This window comes from Bos javanicus, chromosome 9 (genome assembly GCF_032452875.1).
Source record: "Bos javanicus breed banteng chromosome 9, ARS-OSU_banteng_1.0, whole genome shotgun sequence".
Classification (NCBI taxonomy): Eukaryota; Metazoa; Chordata; class Mammalia; order Artiodactyla; family Bovidae; genus Bos; species Bos javanicus.
The window spans coordinates 84,665,780-84,679,533 of record NC_083876.1 but is presented as its reverse complement, the minus strand read 5'-3'; the positions used below and the strand labels follow the sequence as shown (position 1 = coordinate 84,679,533).

The 13,754-nt window shown below is 51.2% G+C and overlaps 1 pseudogene; it reads left to right on the top strand.

Moving 5' to 3' along the window:
* The first annotated feature begins 431 nt into the window (after positions 1–431).
* On the top strand, positions 432–12,252 carry LOC133254136 (UL16-binding protein 3-like; annotated as a pseudogene).
* Positions 12,253–13,754: the final 1,502 nt, after the last annotated feature.

The following is a 13,754-nucleotide window of genomic DNA, read 5'->3' as shown; positions in this document are numbered from 1 at the left end:
GTGAGGAACAAGAGCCTTAAGTTCAGTGGCTCAGTCGTGTCCGACTCTTTGCGACCCCATGGACTGACTGCAAGCCCATTACCAACTCCCGGATTTTGCTCAAACTCATGTCCATCGAGTCGGTGATGCCTTCCAACCATCTCATCCTCTGTTGTCCCCTTCTCCTACCGCCTTCAATCCTTCCCAGCATCAAGGTCTTTTCCAGTGAGTCAGTTCTTTGCATCAGGTGGCCAAAGTATAGGCGTTTCAGCTTCAGCAACAAGAACTAGGCGGTCTCCTATTACCATTCCAAGTTGGGCAACGCGAAAGCAAGTGCGCAGGCGAGTACTCAGGGAGGCCGGGCTAGTGAGGGAGTGAGCTGTTAAGAGAGCCCCGCCCAGCCCCCGGCGCGGGGTTTCCTAATGGTTACTGCTAGGAAACCCGGGGCGGGGCCTGTCGGCGGAGGGGCGGGCCAGGCAGTCCGCACAGGAGCGGAGGCCAGACTGCAGCTATGGGCTAGCGGGAAAAGATAGTTCTGGCTTGGCAGCCTCGCACTCCTGCAAAATTGGGATCCAGGTGGCAAAGGGAGAAATGGGTGGCTCCAAGACCAGTCTTGGTTTCCTCGTTTTGCTTCCGATTGTCTTGTTCAGCCGGACGTCCAGCGGTGAGTTCGGGGATGACCCTGCGCGGGGCGTGGTGGTGGGCGGTGGGGAACGCGAGATTGGATGGGCTATGAGCCGGAAAGGGGATGGGGGTGGTGTCCGCGGGGTTTCGCGAAACTTTTTACAGGGTGGCACCGCCGCCCCGACCTCTTTCCCTTCCCTGGCCCATTTGGTCCTCGGAGGCTCCTCCCAGCTTCTTGCCGGCTCTCCGGGCCACAACAGGGATGACTTGAGTGGAGTAGTGATGCCGGAAATTTGGGACGTGACCCTGGGAGACGAGGGGGCCGGGACGCAGCCGCAAATAGGGTTGAACCCCCCCCAAGTGTCCAGACCGCTCCTGGGAAGTGGGAGCCCTGGAGCCCCACCAGTCGGGCATCCCGCGGAGAAGAGACCCAGACCGGTCCCGAAAAGCACACCCTCCCGCCCCAACCTGTGCAACAGAGACCCTTCTGGTCCCTATATCTCCCGGCCCTTGAAGGACCAGCGTTCTTTCCCGGCCGTAAGTTATAAACGCAGAGCGGACCCTGGTGCCCAGGAGGCGGCGGCGGCGCACTCCCGGCTGAAACGTGCTTGAGTGCTCTTGTCCGAGTCGTCGCTGCTGGCTCCAGCCCCGGCCCCCGGGCTCCATCCTCGGCCCCGGGCTCCGCGGCACGGCTCCATCCCCGGCCCCCGGGATCCACCCCCGGCCCCTGGGCTCCATCCTCGGCCAAGGGGCTCAGCGGCACGGCTCCATCCCCGGCCCCAGGGATCCACCCCCGGCCCCTGGACTCCACCCCCGGCCCCCAGGCTCCACCCCCGGCTCCCGGGTTCCGCGTCACGGCCCCACCCCCGGCCCCAGGGCTCCACCCCCGTCCCCCGGGCTCCACCCTCGGCCACCGGGCTCCTTTGCACGGCTCCACCCCCGGCCCCGGGCTCCACCCCCGCCCCCCCGGGCTCCACCTCCGGGCTCCACGGCGCCCGGGCTTGGCCCCCGGGCTCCGCGTCACGGCTGCACCCCAGGCCCCTGGGCTCCACCCCCGTCCCTCGGGCTCCACCCTCGGCCCCCGGGCTCCACCCCCGGCCCCCGGTCTCCACCCCCGCCCTCCTCGGGCTCCACCCTCGGCGCCCGGGCTTCGCGTCACGGTTCCACCCCCGGCCCCCGGGCTCCACCCCCGGCCCCCGGGCTCCACCCCCGGCCCCCGGGCTCCACCCCCGGCCCCCGGGCTCCACCCTGGGCCACCGGGCTCCGTGGCACGGCTCCACCCCAGGCCCCAGGGCTCCACCCCCGTCCCTCGGGCTCTACCCTCGGCCCCCGGGCTCCACCCCCGGCCCCCGGTCTCCACCCCCGCCCTCCTCGGGCTCCACCCTCGGCGCCCGGGCTCCACCTCCGGCCCCCGGGCTCCACCCTGGGCCACCGGGCTCCGTGGCACGGCTCCACCACAGGCCTTGGGCTCCACCCCCGACCCCCGGGCTCCATCCCCGCCCCCCGGGGGTCCCCCTTCGGCCCCCGGGTTCCACCCTCGGCCACCGGGCTCAGCGGCACGGCTCCATCCCCGGCCCCAGGGCTCCACCCCCGGCCCCTGGACTCCACCCCCGGCCCCCGGGCTCCACCCCCGGCCCCCGGGCTCCGCGGCAAGGCTCCACCCCCAGCCCCTGGGCCTCACCCGAGACCGCAGGGGCCCGTGCGAGCCTCTTCCCGGTGCCAGCAGGGACCAGGTGCCTCGGCTTATTGGTCTAGATGCAGAATTTTTTTTATTAGAGAAGTGGCCTTGTTGGGCACTACGTCTGTTCTTTAACCCAGCGAAACAGATGTCCTGCCTTTCACTTGGCCTGCAGAGTCCAAGTTGAATATAAGCACGTTTCCAAGTAGACAATTTCGTGGACCTGCCCCAGGTCAGCATTTCTGCTTGATGGGGGGTGGGGCGTGCGAGGGGCACGGGGTGGGGGGATTTCCACGCACTATATCGGTTCTAGCTTTCCTTTTCTGCAAAGTAGATGATGAGGTTATGAGACTAAATGCAGCTCAACTTGACAGTAAATTCTTCAAAAACTTACCTTCTTCAAAAATTTGAAAGGAAGGAAAATGTGCTACAAGAAAGCAGAACTATTTATGATCCTGTTCATGCAGCTCCAGCTTCTACCCGTGTGTTTTATATCAGCGCAGGGGTTTGCTGTGCAGTTATATTTCTTGTAGTAATAATATTAGCTGTTTTGCACCTTCATAGTATGACAAGAATTGAACTGGAAGACAGCATCAGTGTCCAGTAGTTCCCAAGGGTTGTCTCAGCCATGTCCCAGATGACTCAGTATCTGAGAGGAGACACACCCAACAATGGTACTTCCATCCCGTTATCCTACCTTGTGAATGGGTAGAGGAGTGTCTTGAGAAGTGCCATCTTTTGGAGGCCAGAGCTAAGGTGAAGGATATCGAAATATCCAAGGAGAGGATAACCCTGTCCACCGAGAGGATGTACTCCAAGAAGGTAGTTTAGGGCGTATTTTCCATGGGATTTATGTAGATGAAAAAGATCCAAATAAAGAACAGCAATCATTTGTAAAAACAGAGATTAAACTTCTGAAATTCAGGTGACAGTGATACTCACTGAACGTTGCAAGCTATGAGATCTTCATCACAGAAATCTTCCTCCTATTTCCCTTGTGTGTATAGAAGACAGAGAAAACCCCTCGTGATATTGCCTTACATGAATTGGGAGAATCGTAAATAGTTTTCACAGCGTTGCAAATTGTGTGTCTGTGTGTATATTAGTCAGTCAGTCCTGTCCCGGCTCTTGCCACCCCATCTACTGTAGCCCGCCAAGCTCTTCTGTCCAAGGAATTCTTCAGGCAAGAATAATGGAGTGGGTGGCCATTCCCTTCTCCAGGTGATCTTTCCAGCCCAGGGATCAAACTCGGGTCTTCTGAATGGCAGGCAGATTCTTTACTGTCTGAGCCACCAGGGAAGCCTGCAGCACAAATTAGTAGAGGCCAATAATCCGCAGGCAATTTCTCAACAAGACCTGGTCCACAAGGTCAGATTGCCTATGGAATGGATTACCTGGTCAGAAGAGAAGTCCTCCACAAAGACCTGGCTGCTAGGAGTTCTGCCATTGATGACAACCTCAAGTTAAGAGTACAGATAGCCCCTCTCCAGAATCTTGTTCTCCATGGACTCTCACTGTGTGGGGGACAATGAAAAAGTGGGATCGATGGATAGCTCATGAATGTCTGGTTAAGAATGAGGTCTCCGGACTTCCCTGGTGATCCAGTCACTAAGACTCCACACTCCCAATGAAGGGGCCCGGTTCGATCCTTGGTTGGGGAACTGGATCCCGCATGCTATAACTAAGAAGTCAGCATGTTGCAACTAAGAGTCTTCATGCTGCAAAAAGATCCCAAGTGCCACAACTAAGACCCAATACAGCCAAAAAAATATATAGATATAGATATAGATATTAAAAAAATAATTTTTTTTAGTTCTCCAGTGCTAGTGATGTGTGGGCCTTCAGAGTGATAGTGTAGGAGCTCATGGTTCTGGATCAAATACCCTACACAGATGTCGACTCTTTAGAGATATGAAAGACGGTCATCAAATAGCCCAGCCTATCAACTGTCCTGATGACCATTTGCTGTGATGGCTTGTGCTGGGCCTTAGATTCGGAGGAGAAGCCCAGTTACAGCAGCTGGCCCAGTGTCTCACAGGGTTCCATGCAGCCCTGGGGGCCTGTGTCTGACTGTCCTCTCACAGTCCCCCAGCGTCAGGGGGACGGTGCCTGCTGAGGCCCACGTGGAGCCGGCCAGTCACATACATCACCCAGCACCGCAGAAGCACATTGTCTTCCAGAACACTGTGCCTTAGGAAAGCCATAGCATCTGAACTTTCTAAGACAGACTTAATGATGTGGAATATTTTCTAGATATCACTTTCTTTAGGTTGAACTGAAAATATTTGTATAAATTTTTTGACCAAGAAAATTTTAAACAGTGTTATAAAATAAATAGTTTTTAAAATTGTTTCAGCACAAATACTTGGACTAGCTTAGTGCCAAGTGCTTTTTAGTTTTTACTTCATCAAAGTAATGTAGTTGATTCACCCTTGAATGTGCTGGGCTTAGTTGCTCAGTCGTGTCCGACTCTTTGCGACCCCATGGACTATACAGTCTGTGGAATTCTCCAGGGTTGAATACTGGAATGGGAAGCCTTTCCCTTCTCTAGGGGATCTTTCCAACCCAGGGATCGAACCCAGGTCTTCCACATTGCAGGTGGATTCTTTACCATCTAAGGCACCAGGGAAGCTCAAGAATACTGGAGTGGGTAGCCTCTCCCTTTTCAAGGGGATCTTTCTGACCCAGGAATTGAACTGGGGTCTCCTGCATTGCAGGTGGATTCATTACCTGCTGAGCCATCAGGGAAACCCTTAAGTTTCTTTCTTCTTCATCTTTTTTTTTAATATTTATCATTAGTCTTGGGAATTATTTGTCTATAAGATAAAATACTTTGTCTTAGGAAAAGAAAAATGAAAAAATGCTGTTGCCTTGTACAGGAAAAGGCAGTGTTGGAGGAAGCAAACTTAAAAGCTAGAAGGAAAAAAAAAGAAAAATACAATAGAAACAGAAGCTACTCGTTCATGAAAAATTGCCTTTTTAATTTTTTTTAATAAATATTAAAATTTTATTTAATAAAAATAATCTGCCTTCTTACTTTGGGGAAAGTAGGAGCAGAATTCACTGAAACATCTTAAATTTGGCAGATCCTAGCATATGGCACCCTACTCCAGTACTCTTGCCTGGAAAATCCCATGGATGGAGGAGCCTGGTAGGCTGCAGTCCATGGGGTCGCTAAGAGTTGGACACAACTGGGAGACTTCACTTTCACTTTTCACTTTCATGCATTGGAGAAGGACATGGCAACCCACTCCAGTATTCTTGCCTGGAGAATCCCAGGGACGGGGGAGCCTGGTGGGCTGCCATCTATGGCGTCACACAGAGTCGGACACGACTGAAGCGACTTAGCAGCAGCAGCAGCAGTACTCAGAGCCAGAAGTGGATTTGGGGCAGGTCAATAGTAAACAATGGTGATTTTATTTATTTTTACTTTCTGGAAAAGGAGGATAACACAATTCCAGAAGGTACACTCATGGTTTAAGGTTAAGAATCCCTTTCACTGCACCTAGAACAGTGCTATGCACAGAATGGGTGCCTGAGTTGTGTTGCGTAAAAAAAAAAAAAAAAAGCAAACAGATTTTGTGCTTATCTTCAAGGCTGGCTTAAGTATAAAATGGATTTTTAAAAAACACTTGAAAAAATTAAAGAATTCAATTTATTAAAAAAAATTACATATGCATCGAGAGAAAGGGGCTCAATGCCTTGCCACTAATCAGCGCCTCCCTGGAGTCAAAGCTCCTCCCAGACAGCTCAGGCTGTTACTAATTGAAGCTGGTTATGACCCAGATCCTACCACTGGTGAAGTTAACAAGGGGTGGAAAAGGACAAGTTGAGCACCACCAAGCTTATGGTTTCAACCAGTCTGGGGGTCTGCGTGCTTGCAGCCAGCAGTTTTTATGTGCTGGGGGTCTGCTTCCTGTAGAAACAACTTGAGGCTTGTGCCCTCACCCATGGCAGTTTACTAACAACACAGACTGTCCATTCATGTCAGAAGCCCAGGACGTGTGCAATGGACACTGAGTGGATCTGTGGACCCAAGATAACCACTGTCAGCAGGACCAGGGACAGGTGTCTATTAATTGCCTGGTCCTCGGAGCATCGCTTCACAGCACGGGGGCCATGACCATGCTACCGTTCCTGTGCATGGCGTTAGTAACACACTGGGTCCCATATGAATGTGGGAGTAATTTCTCCTTCTGCAGTTCCAGTTCAGTTCAGTCACTCAGTCATGTCTGACTCTTTGCCACCCCATGGACTGCAGCACGCCAGGCTTCCCTGTCCATCACCAACTCCCAGAGCTTACTCTAACTCATGTATATCGCATTAGTGAAGGTATCCAACTGTCCCATCCTCTGTTGTCCCCTTTCCTCTGGCCTTCAATCTTTCCCAGCATCAGGGTCTTTTCCAATGAGTCAGTTCTTTGCATCAGGTGGCCAAAGTATTGGAGTTAGTTGCCCCAGTAAATAACCGTGTGGCTCATCGGGAGAGTATGGAAGGACTTCTGCACTTGCTGTGGTGATGAAAGGGCCGTCCTCACTGGGACGTGGCTGCTTTCTCTGGTGATGCCTTCTGAGAAGTAGCTCAGTTCTGGAAATTTTGGTAGGGATGTTTGGTAGGGATGGCTGTTTTCAGCCTACTGATCATCCAGTCTTGTGTTTGTCTCTCTTAGTTTTCTGTCTCTCAAGCAGTTTGCATCCAGGTTCACTGACCATCTCTCTGCCTCTAGGATCACCCTGTGCTATGAGCCAGCATTGTACTCTCTGCAGTCAGGTCCTGGCTGGCATTGGGACTCTCTAATCACTTTCAGCTTCCCTGATAGCTCAGTTGGTAAAGAATCCACTTGCAACACAGGAGACCCCAGTTCGATTCCTGGGTCGGGAAGATCTGCTGGAGAAGGGATAGGCTAGCCACTCCAGTATTCTTGGGCTTCCCCTTGTGGCTCAGCTGGTAACGAATCCGCCTGCAATGCGGGAGACCTGGGTTCGATTCCTGGGTCTGGAAGATCCTCTGGAGAAGGGAAAGGCTACCCACCGCAGTATTCCGGCCTGGAGAATTCCATGGACTGTATAGTCCATGGGGGTCACAAGAGTCAGACATGACTGAGTGACTTTCACTAATCACTTTGACCGTTGTACCAACTGTGCGCCTGACATACAACACTCCACCTGGAATCTGATCTTTCCCCATTTTCCATCCCTGTTCCTGCCGGAAGCCCACAGGAACACGGTCTCCTACCACTATCCCTGATTTCCAATAGTCATCCTTGAACTATTGGAGATGCTTCTCATCCACACTTTCCTCTCAGGCTCCATGGGGTCCATCAGGCTTTCCCATGGTGCCTGGTGGCCTGGACACTTTCCTGCCATTTCATACCGTGTCCCCCTGGCAGAGTCACTTCCCTGAGCCTTTGATCCCCTCCTCTACCACCTGCCTCAGAAGTTCTGGATTTTCTCTTTCATGCCATGTGGGCCAGGCCTTTCTCCAGGCTTCCAAGACCCATCCTAATGGGAGATCAGCAGTGTCTCCCCGGCCTTGCTAAGTCCTGTGACCCCTAATTGTGAACTGTCCCTTCTCCAACTTGGGGTTCTGTGCTCACCCGTCCCCTCTTTGCCCCTCTCCCTGTGATCCTGCTTCCTCAGGAGCATCCCCTCAGGCTCCCCATCTCTCACAGGACACGGGGTTAGATTCTGACAGTCCTCTGTCATCTAGGCTTTTCCTGCATAGCAGCCTGGCACGTTTCTGCAAAGGTTATAATGCTGGGAACAGACCTGGTGGGGACACACCCAGGATGTGTGAAATTTGCCAGGCAGGGGACTCCTCCTCCTCCACAAGGAGAGGAGGGGCACTGGCTGTGTGGTGTGTGTTGTGGGGTGTCATTGCTCTGTCAGCCCAGCCCTGCACTTTACTTTGCTCTCACATAACTGGGGGAAGGGGCCTCAGGGTCTTTTTCCCCAACCTCACCCTCACTGTGTTTTGCCTTCACAGACGCTCATTCTCTTTCCTATAATGTCACCATCGATCCTCAGCCCAGAGTTGGTCAGCCATGGTGTGAGGTTCAAGGAGAAGTTGATCAAAAGGTCTTTCTCTCCTATGACTGTGGTAGAGCTAAGATCATGTACATGAGTCCATTGGGAGAGGAAGTGAAAAGTATGAACGCTTGGGAAACACAGACTGACACACTCAGAGACATTGGAGACTTGCTCAAGGAGCAGATGCCTGATGTTACACCGGAGAAACACATAGACGAGGGTGAGTTAGAAAGTCCAAATGCAGGAGGAGTAGACTGGGGGCTTAGCTGCATCCACTGTTTTGGGGTAAAAAAAAAAAAAAGGATATTGTCCTTCCCTAGTAGTCCAGTGGAAAGAACAGCTGTTGCAGGAGAGACCAGGGCCAGATTAGCTGGGCCCAGGGAATGTGGACCCAGGTGGGGCAAATAATCTGTCAAGCTCAGAGGCTGAGCTCTTTCTTTTCCTCGGTGGGGTCAGGCCTTCTGACCCTGCAGGCCAGGATGGCATGCTGGCGAGAAGACAACGGACACACCAGTGCATCCTGGGAGTTTGGCTTCAATGGACAACTGTGCCTCCTCTTTGATTTGGAGAATGGATACTGGACAATGGTTCACTCTAAAGGGAGGCGGATGAAAGAGAAGTGGGAGAATGACAGAGCTGTGATGGACTTCTTCAAGAAGGTCTCCATGGGAGACTGTCAGCGCTGGTATCAGGATTTCTTGCTGCACTGGGAGAAAATGTTGAAGACCACGGGTAAGTGAGAAGAGTAGGAGAAAGTGGTAGTTCTCTCACGGTGACATGGACCCCCCCCCCCCCACTGTGTGTGTGAAAATGATCCGTCAGAGGTGAGCTGTCCTGGGAGAACAATGGCCCGGGGATGCTCTGTCATCCTCCTTCCTCTTCCACCTCCTGACTTCTCTCCTCACAGCACAGGCCTTTGGACGAGTGAACATGGATTCCCACAGATCCTAAACATGAGAGCATCTCTGTGATCCCAATCTCCTTCTTACTATTCCCTCTTTCCAGAATCTTCTTTTAGATGTCACCAGTCCTACTTCTGGAAAACTGTCAACACCACCTCTGCTGTCAGCTCCTGAGGACTCCATCCTCAGGTCACCGTCTCTGATGTCACAGCAGGACTGAGTGGCTGTGTTGGAAACCTTGCTCCCCCATTAGCTGTCAGGGCCCTGTGAGGACTGGGCTCCTCCCTTCCCCCCATCTCGCCTGAGGATCTATCTCAGGGGCCTCCATGTGATGTGTGTAAACTCTCTGCACAGTAGGGGTGCCTGAGTCAGGGGGGCGAGCAGGCATCTGCTGAATTTGGGGTCTGGACAAGGGCTTCACTCTTACTCTCCTTGCAGCATCACCGACCACGGGACCCTCTACAATGCAGGCCATGGCCCCAGACAGCAGTTACAGCACCTGGATCGCCACCGGGGTTCTCGCCGGTTTTGTCATAACGATCATCATAATAGCCTGTATCTATTACAAGAAGAGGTACTGAGGGCAGAATTCAGAGGGAAGGCAGGGGCACAGGGCCTGGTGTGAGGCCAGGGAAGGTGAATCCCAGCCAACCCCTGCCCCTCACTGAACCTCGTCATCTTGGAAATGAGCTGGTGAATAAGACCCCATATCACCTGAGAGCAGAATTCGGACAAGATCAGGCCTCAGTTCTGAAAGGTCCTCACTGTCAGATGACAGTGGGAAGTGAGGGGTGGCTGGGGCACGGGAAGGCTGAGGGCCTATTGATGCTTAAAGGGTTCAGCTAAGTCCCCTGAGTGAGCACAGACTGCTGGCAGGCAGGGCCCCAGTAGGTGGTGTGAGAACAGCAGGCACTCAGGGCAAGGGCAGGACTCACAGGGCCTGAGAGCAGCATGGGGGCTCCGCATGATGTGTCAGCAAAGAGGGGACCCACCCAGGGGGCCAAGACAAGAGGGGCCGGGCTCTCATCCCAGGAGGAAGGGGTGGGAAGGCCTTTGCAGACCCAACTCCAAAGGCCTGTTCTCACAGGAAGTGGCCTGGGTCAAGCAGGCAAGGCAGGAGCCCCACAGCAGAGACTGTGGGAAGGGCTGAGGCCAGGCCTGTGCTCCTGGAGAAGCAGCAGTTTGGACTCAGCCTGTGGTCTGCAGGTCACCAGCCTCCTGGGGACCCAGAGCCTCCATCACTGAGTGGCCCTGCCTTGCGCAGAGGTGCCTGGATCTGGATGGTGGGCCTGAACTGGGGTGGAGGTGCCCAGCTAGGTGGGACCAGGAAGAGATGGGGGGCAGGGACCCTGGTCCTGAGAGCTGTGTGTGCTGTTCAGAGGCTGGAGGGGAGCGAAGGAAGGAGGTTTGCCTGCAGTCCCCCAAGGCTGCCAGGAAGCAAGGCCCCTCCTCCCCGGACCTGCTCCCTGGTCCTTTAGGCCCCCCTCGGGGAGGATCCAGACCTGAGTAAAGGGAGCAGATTGATTCCTCACTGGCTCCAGTCCTGAGCCTGAGCAGGAGGTGTCAGGGCCTGGGTGACTCAGTGATGCAGGAAGGAAGGAGGAGGTAACAAGAAGCTGCTGGGCCTGGGGTGGGGGTGGAGGAAATAGGAGCCCCTCAGTGAGGGCGGGTCTGGAGGGGGGCTTGGGGAGGGGCAACCCCAGGAATGTGACAGGAGTTCCTCAGCTTCCTGGACCAATACCTGTTTCTTTTCTGCAGGAAACTGTTCCCAGGAAGCCCCTGACAGGTGCTCTGTTGGCCTCAGGACTCAGTCTTTGTTTGGCTGCTTTTGTTCTCCTGCTGTTTACTTTAGAGCCAAGAGATCAGACCTTAGGAATCCCAAGTCTGTCTACCAGTTATGATGACACAGTGGCTGCACCATCTCGAGTCTCTTGTGAAATCTGATGAGCATCCTCCTCAACATCTTTATTTTTTTCAAAGCTCCTTTCCCACTTCCTCTTGGTGTTGAGTGATGCAGTCTCTGCACTGATACTTTCAACTACTTGCACAAGAGATCACCACAAACATAACACTTTCAATCTTCTAGTTTTTGGAAAATTAGACTTTTCCCTGCATCGTGACCTTATTCTTAAAAATGATGGTATTACTGGAAAAATATATCTGCTATTACAGGACTCAGGGTTTTTTTCTATATCCAGAGAAACAACTTCATTATATTTTCAAAGGAATAAAATTTTACATTGACTGGTTCCCTTCATAATTGGTGCTGAGTCGTGTTCGACTCTTTGCGACCCCATGGACTGTAGGCCACCAGGCTCCTCTGTCCATGGGATTTCCCAAGCAAGAATACTGGAGTGGGTTGCTATTTCCTTCTCCAGGGGATCTTCCTGATCCAGGGATCAAACTCATGTCGCCTGTGTCTCCTGTACCTCATTTGTTGGCAGGCTGATTCTTTACCACAAGCACCACCTGGGAAGCCTTTATAGTGATTCTTAAATCAACATCTCTATATTGCAGAAAAGTTAAGTACTTCATGCCTGTTTTCTAATCCAGGAGAAAAGTCATGGTATGTCTCCATTCCTCCACATTATGGGATTAAATAAAACCAGTGAAAATGCTTTATTTCTTGTGGAAACAGAGAATTTAAGGATCATTCCTAAAGTAACATGCAGTCCAGCTGTGAAGTGATCCTTAAATTCTCTGGATTTTTAAATGTATATTTCACCATATCCCAACAGTAGGTCATGTATTCATCCTACTATGCAGCCATCTGAGTGTTAGTTCCAGGCTGGAAAACATAGACTAAAAGCCATGTAGATAGAGGCCAACCTCAGAGATACTGTGGGCTGGGTTCCAGACCAGGGCAGTAAAATAAATTTCACAATAAAGGGAATCACGTGAATTTTTTCATTTCCACTGCACATAATACTGTGTTGACATGGAAGTCTGTTAAGTGTGCAATACCTTTATGTCTAAATAAACAATGTACAGACCTTAACACACAACACTTTGTTTCTAAAATGAAATATGTTGAGCATCATCTGAGCCTCCAGGGAGTCACCATGTTTTTACTGGTGGAGGGTCCTGTCTCAGTGTCTGTGGCTGCTGACTAATCAGGGTGGTGGTTGCTGAGGGTTTTGGTGGGTAGCATAATTTCTGAAAATAAGACAACAATGACATTTGCCACATCATTTGACTCTTCCTTTCACAGAATTCTCTTAGCATGCAATGCTCTTTGACAGCATTTTACCCATAGTAGAACTTCTTTCAAAATTGGAGGTAATCCTCTCAAATCCTCCTCCTGCCTTTTCAACTAAATTTATTCTAAACTTAAAATATTCTAAGTCCTTTGTTGTCATTTCAACAATATTCACAGAATCTTCACCAGGAGGAGGTTTTATATCAATAAACCACTTTGTTTGCTCATCCATTAGAGTCTACTATCATTTATTCCAATTTTATCATTAGATTGCAACAATCAGTCCCATCTTCACATTAGGCTCCACTTCTAATTCTAGCTCTCTTGCTATTTTCACCATATCTGTAGTTACTTCTTCAAAAGTGAACTCTTGAACTCCTCAAAGTCATCTAAGAAAGTTAAAATCAACTTCTTCTAAATTTCTATTAATGTTGAAATTTCAACCTCTATTCATGAATCACAAATGTTTTGGGTGGAACTTATAATCATGAATTTGCTCTAGAAAGTTTTCAATTGACTTTGCCCAGATCCATCAGAGGAAACACTATTTGTGGCAGCTATAGCCTTACAGAAACTATTTCCTAAATACCCCAACTTGAACATCATGACTACTCCTTGATCCGTGAGCTGTAGAACGGATGCTGTGTTAGCAGGTGTGAAAACAACGTGAATCTCATTGTACTTCTCCATCAGGGCCCTTGAGTGCTTTCTCAATGAGTAGTGATATTTTGAAAGGAATTTTTTGGGGGAGCAATAGGTCTCAACAGTGGATTTAATATTTTTGGTAATCAGTGTTGTAAACAGATATGCTGTCATCTCGACTTTGTTGTTCCATTTGCAGAGCACAGGCAGAGCAGGTTTAGCATAATTCTGAAAGTCACTAGGATTTTCAGAAGGTAAGTGAGGCTTGGCTTCAACTTCAAGTCACCAGCTGCATTAGGCCCTAACAAGAGAGTCAGCCTATCCTTTGAATCTTTGAAGCCAGGCACTGACTTCTCCTTGCTAGCTATGCAAGTCCTTGGGGGCATCTTCTTCCAATAGAACACTCTTTTCTCTACACTGGAAAGCTCTAATTTAGGATAGCCATCTTCAGAGATTATTTTATTTGATCTTCTGGATGACTTGCTGCAGCTTCAGCATCAACCCTCTCTCTTCCACTCTGCGCTTTATGTTAGGAAGATGGCATCTTTCCTTAAAGCTCATGAACCAACCTCTACCGGCTTTCAACTCTTTTTTCTGCAGCTTTCTCACCTCCTTCAGCCTTCATAGACTTGAAGAGAGCTAGGGCCTTGCTCTGGATTAGGCTTTGACCTAAGGCAGTGTTGTGATCTTTCCTCCAGTCC